Source organism: Dendropsophus ebraccatus, chromosome 3 (assembly GCF_027789765.1).
Source record: "Dendropsophus ebraccatus isolate aDenEbr1 chromosome 3, aDenEbr1.pat, whole genome shotgun sequence".
Lineage (NCBI taxonomy): Eukaryota > Metazoa > Chordata > Amphibia > Anura > Hylidae > Dendropsophus > Dendropsophus ebraccatus.
The window spans coordinates 170,922,408-170,928,753 of record NC_091456.1 but is presented as its reverse complement, the minus strand read 5'-3'; positions in this window follow the sequence as shown (position 1 = coordinate 170,928,753).

The window sequence follows — 6,346 nt, the reverse complement described above, 5'->3', positions numbered from 1 at the left end:
CCGGCTGATGAACTGGCCACTCAGCCAATCAGTGACTGGAACATTGTCCCGCCCCAGTCACTGACTGGCTGAGCTGCCAGTCCATCAGCCGATTCGTGACGTGTCAGCTCCGGAGATCCCAGAGCCCAGCAGGGGTCCCACCAATGTTATGGGTAGAGTTAAGTTCCTACTCGTTATCAAATTCCCCCCCTGTCAGCTGCTGGATTTTAAAAAAATGTCCAAAAGTGCAGCCATCTGGTATCTGTGCTCTGCCATATTTTAGCCATCAATTATCAGTGCCTATCCATAAGAGAACCACTTGGCACCAGTACCTTCCATAAGGGAATGAGCTGGCACCAGGTCCCTCCCATAAGAGAACCAGCCAGTATCAGTGCCCACCTATGAGAACCAGTTGGCACCAGTGCTTTCCCAGTAGAACCAGCCATCCACCCTGTCCCTATATCTGACTCCCGCAGCACCAATACCCCTGTAATAGCTGTGTTATCTCTATAGTGGAGCCAACTTGTAGTAATGTCCGCATTATAGACGCCTTATAGAAGATCATCCAATAACACAAGCCTCTCTGTGTGTGAACGAGGTCTTATTGTCTTCGTACATTCGTGTGGCAGCAGCTTTGTATAGAGGGACAAGTGACTATAAACAGAAAATCCATGAATACAAAAGCCAAGGAAGACTAAGCAGATAAATAATACATGCCCTATGTGATCCATACATGTATGAGGCTATTACATCTATACAGACAGCAGGCCGTGTTATCGCCGCAGCCTTCACTAAGCGCCTTTCTTCCCGGCTTTTATATCTATTAGTGAAGCCTTTGGTAAGTGCTGTAGAGCAACCACCCACGTGTCAGCGGCTGCCAGATACAGCGACCATAGTGATTATGAGCAAATTGGAAACGTATGGATTTCCATGACACATAACAGCGGTGTGTAACATTGTCATTAATACATCATGTTTATTTACAGGCCGGCGCGCACACCCAGCGGGAGCGAAAGGCTTCTCATACGTTGCTAGGCTCGCGGCTTGTAGATGTGGAGGCTCCTTAAAGGGCAAATAAATTAATTGATAAGAAATGAATAAACCAGCAGGAGATACTGTAGTTGTGCAAAACTCTATACTGAGAACTGTTTTAATACATGACGGCCTTACTGTAGGCAGTGACATCAGAGAGGATGGCAGCCACGGACAGCGCAACACCTCAAAACATTGGGGACACCCCCAAAAGACCTGGTGTGGAAGCAGTGCATGTGAGTCCTTGATCAACCCCAAAATGAGTACAGCCCCCCAGGACTTTACATGTTCATTCTTCAGCGCGGACAGGGCAGGAGCGTGCGCCTCCCATAGACTCCCATTATGAGCGGGAGGCTAACGGCATTGCCGCGGAATTCCGATAGTTTTGCTCAGTGGGAACGGGGCCTAAGCACGGGGGGGATTGGCCACACTTCTACATTCCAAGTTTTATTTTTTTTAATATTGAAGATATGTAAACTATAAAGCAGGAGTAGGGAACCTTCGGCCCTCCAGCTGTTGCAAAACTACAGTTCCCATCATGCCTGGACAGCTAAACCTTTGGCTCTCCAGGCATGATGGGAATTGTAGTATTGCAAGAGCTGGAGGGCCAAAGGTTCCCCATCACTGCTATATAGGAACATGTGTGGAATTAAAGGGGTACTCCAGCGTGGGGGCACTTTTGCTGGGACCGGGGAGGAGGTGGCCGAGGGAAAAGACATCCACTCACCTCCCCGGTTCCAGTGGCGGGTCCCGCATCGCGGCGCTCCGGTGCCCAGTTCCCAGCCACTTCCCGGTGTCTGACGCGGGCCCAAGACGTGACGTCTCAGGTCCGCTCAGCCACTCAGTGAAGGAGGCAGGATCTGAGCGGACTTGAAACGGATCCGCCGCTGGAACCGGGGAGGTGAGTGGACGTCTTTTCCCTCGGCCACCTCCTCCCCAGTCCCAGCAAAAAAAGTGCCCCCACGCTGGAGGACCCCTTTAACTAAAACTTAAAGCTTTGGCTGTCCAGGCATGATGGGAATTGTAGTTTTGCAGGTTTGACACCTGTGTAATACTTACCCACCCTGACTACAGACATGCAGATGACAGAACTAGAAGAATTACACCAGTAAATCCCATAATAAAAACGTAATACAAGGGGTATATATATATATATATATATATATATATATATATATATATATATATATATATATATATATATAGCTGCAGGCGAATATTCTCAGCTTATTGGATATTCAGATTCAATATCAATTAGACAGAAGCAATAATACAATTAACAGGGCTGATTGGTACAAAAGATGTAATAGTGTTCGTTCTCCATTAATTATTAACGGAAGATTCCGGATAATGACCGCAGCTTTGTTTTTGGATTGACGCTTCTGATTTATAACAATGATTCATCTCTTGTGGATTTGCCCTCCGGTCGCTGGAGATTTTGCTGTTAAACCATCTTATCAAGCAGAAAATTACAGAAAAGGAGCCATAAAAGCTGCTTCTAGATGAGTTGTCTTTTTTTATATAATGCTGCTATGGACAATTACATGTTCTTGGGATAAACTTTTTTAAAGGGATAACTTAAAGGGCTGCAGGCTAGGAATAAGTACCTCATCGTGGGTGATCTGATACAATGATCTCGAGGAGGACCCCTGTCTCTCAATCCCCCCCCCCGCCCCTACAGACACAGACAGTGCTTATTCTCTGTACACAGCCTTGGTGCCCCTATAGATAGTGCTAATACCCTGTTCACACCCTTAGTGCCCCCTATAGACAGTGCTAATTCCCTGTTCACACAGTTAGGTCTGTAACCATGACAAGGGGGCATCCTCTAAGTCTAGAGGAAAGAAGATTTTATCATCAGCATCGACGCAGGTTCTTTACTGTACGAGCGGTAAGACTGGAACTCTCTGCCGATTTATTAAATAAGTTCAAGGGAGGCCTGGATGCTTTTCTTGAACAACATAATATTACAAGTTATGAGCATTAGATTTCCGGTGATACGTTGATCCAGGGATTATTCTGATCGCCATTGGAGTTTTCTCCCTGTGATGGGGCAATTGTCATCTGCTTCATAGGGGTTTTTGCCTTCCCTGGATCAACACAGTAGGGTTTCCCTAGGTTGAACCTGATGGACTCTTGTCTTCTTTCAACCTTATTTACTATGTTACTATGTTAGTGCCCCCAATAGACAGTGCTAATACCCTGTTCACACCGTTAGTGCCCCCTATAGACAGTGCTTATTCCCTGTATACACCCTTAGCGTCCCCTATAGACAGTGCTAATACCCTGTGCACTCTTAGTGCCCCCTATAGACAGTGCTTATTTCCTGTATACACCCTTAGTGTCCCCTATAGACAGCACTAATTCCCTGTACACACCCTTAGTGTCCCCTATAGACAGTGCTAATACCCTGTGCACTCTTAGTGCCCCCTATAGACAATGCTTATTCCTTGTACACACCCTTAGTACCCCCTATAGACAGTGCTTATTCCCTGTATACACCCTTAGTGTCCCCTATAGACAGCGCTAATTCCCTGTACACACCCTTAGTGTCCCCTATAGACAGTGCTAATACCCTGTACACACCCTTAGTGCCCCATATAGACAGTGCTTATTCCTTGTACACACCCTTAGTGCCCCCTATAGACAGTGTTAATACCCTGTACACTCTTAGTGCCCCCTATAGACAGTGCTTATTCATGTACATATCCTTAGTGCCCCCTATAGACAGTGCTAATTCCCTGTACACACCCTTAGTGACCCTATAGACAGTGCTAACTCCCTGTTCACACCCTTAAGGCCCTATTACACTAAACGGGCAGCCCCCCCCCCCACCCCCGCAGCCACCCGCACCTCTCCGCCACCCCCGGCTCTCACCCAGGGGGCCAGGGGGAGCTGTGGGGGGCTGCCTGGGTGATCGCTAGATTGTCTGGGCAGCCCATAGCAGATAACAAGCGCTGACAGTGCTTGTTTGCTCCTCAATGTCACCCCGTGTAAAAGGGGCTTTAGTGCCCCCATTGACAGTGCTAATTTCCTGTTCACAGCCTTAGTGCCCCCTATAGACAGTGCTAATTTCCTGTTCACAGCCTTAGTGCCCCCATTGACAGTGCTAATTTCCTGTTCACAGCCTTAGTGCCCCCATTGACAGTGCTAATTTCCTGTTCACACCCTTAACGCCCTATTGCACTAAACGATTATCGGCTGTATTTGGCCGATATCGGCCGTGTAATAGCGGCTTTAGTGCCCCCTATAGACACTGCTTATTCTTTGTTCGCAGCCTTAGTGCCCCCTAAAGACAGTGCTTATTCTCTATTGTGGCAAGATGAGGTGTTACACAGTATGACTAAAGATGGAGTTAGGGTCGTGTCCAGAAGAGCTCCCACTCTGGGATCGATCCTATCTCCATCTTTGCACACAGGAGGTAAAGATCAGGAAAAAACATGGTTAGACACTAAGGGATCTTATAGGTGTGGACACCAAAGATGTGTGACATGTTCACATGTTGCGGTTTCCAAGGAGATTAAGTCTTGTACAAATGGGAACGCTTTTAAAATTCATAGCTACATTAACTGCAACACTACATATGTGGTATATGTGGCTATGTGCACACAGTGCAACCTGCAGTACGTAGGATGCACATCTACCAGCCTCAAGGCTAGAATACGTAAACATATTTCTGATTGTAGAAATGAGGTGGTAAATGTGTCATCCCTAACTAAACACTTTAGAGAGGTACACGGGGGCAATGTACAACATCTCAGAGTTATGGGCATAGAAAAAATTTACCCATCTAAAAGAGGGGGTTCCCTAAGAAGAAAACTATTGAATAGAGAGTCATTTTGGATTTTTAGGTTAGGGAGCAGATTTCCTGGTGGTCTAAACTCCAGACATGATCTCATTATGACATACTAAAAACTTAATATTGTTTATGCATTATTTCTGTCTATACATTAACGTATGTTCAAGAATGGTTTTGCCATATATTTTCCCAATTCACTTGGTTTATATTTTGTATAACACTTGTGCTTGTTTTTAAACTCATGTGTTCGTGATTTTTAATTATGTGTCATGTGATGTCTGATACCGCCCATATAAGGTTGTGGGAAAACAGTATACGGTATATCATGTTGTGAACAAGGCGTGAGAGACGCCGAAACGCGTCAACAAATCGCATGTTTGTTTCCTGTATGTGAAGTTTGCATAAATAAAGAAGGACGTTTTTTATCCGCTACACTGGTGCTGGATTTTTCCCTTCGCATATGTTGCCCTGGCTCCGGGCTTTGCCGTGCACCGTGAGTGGATGTAGCAGGTGAGCTGACCCCAAATCAGCATTTGTCTAGTGCTTATTCTCTGTACACAAACTTAGTGCCCCCTATAGACAGTGCTAATTCCCTGTACACACCCTTAGTGCCCCCTATAGACAGTGCTAATTCCCTGTACACACCCTTAGTGTCCCCATAGACAGTGCTAATTCCCTGTACACACCCTTAGTGTCCCCATAGACAGTGCTAATTCCCTGTACACACCCTTAGTGCCCCCTATAGACAGTGCTAATTCCCTGTACACACCCTTAGTGCCCCCTATAGACAGTGCTTATTCCTTGTACACACCCTTAGTGCCCCCTATAGACAGTGCTTATTCCCTGTATACACCCTTAGTATCCCCTATAGACAGTGCTTATTCCCTGTACACACACTTAGTGCCCCCTATAGACAGTGCTAATTCCCTGTACACACCCTTAGTGCCCCCTATAGACAGTGTTAATTCCCTGTACACACCCCTAACGCCCTATTACACTAAACGATTATCGGCTGTATTTGGCAGATATCGGCCGTGTAATAGCGGCTTTAGTGCCCCTGTAGACAGTGCTTATTCTCTGTACGCAGCCTTAGTGCCTCCTATAGACAGTGCTTATTCTCTGTACGCAGCCTTAGTGCCTCCTATAGACAGTGTTAATTCCTTGTATACAGCCTCAGCTCTTGTTGCCGTAGAATTTTTGGAGGTCCCCCATATCTCGGATTTCATGTACATTTGGTCACTTTCTTTGGCTTATGGACTTGGCCGCAGTCCTGGAACGGGCTGCTGTAGACACCGCCATCCATGGCCGCTCCACTGATTTGTTTTTCCCTTCTTCCTTTATGAGTAGTATAATAGCTTTCCTCTGGCTGCTCAGTGGGAGCGGCTGATATTATACTTGGAAATGGGACAAATGCCTTCAGCAAATGGATGTGACTGGCGATAGCTGAACGTTGTTTGCTGAACGCTGTTTACAGAACGCGGTGTCTGAAAATTACGCTTCGCGGCGCTGCACATGAACAATTTAGTATCAATCTTA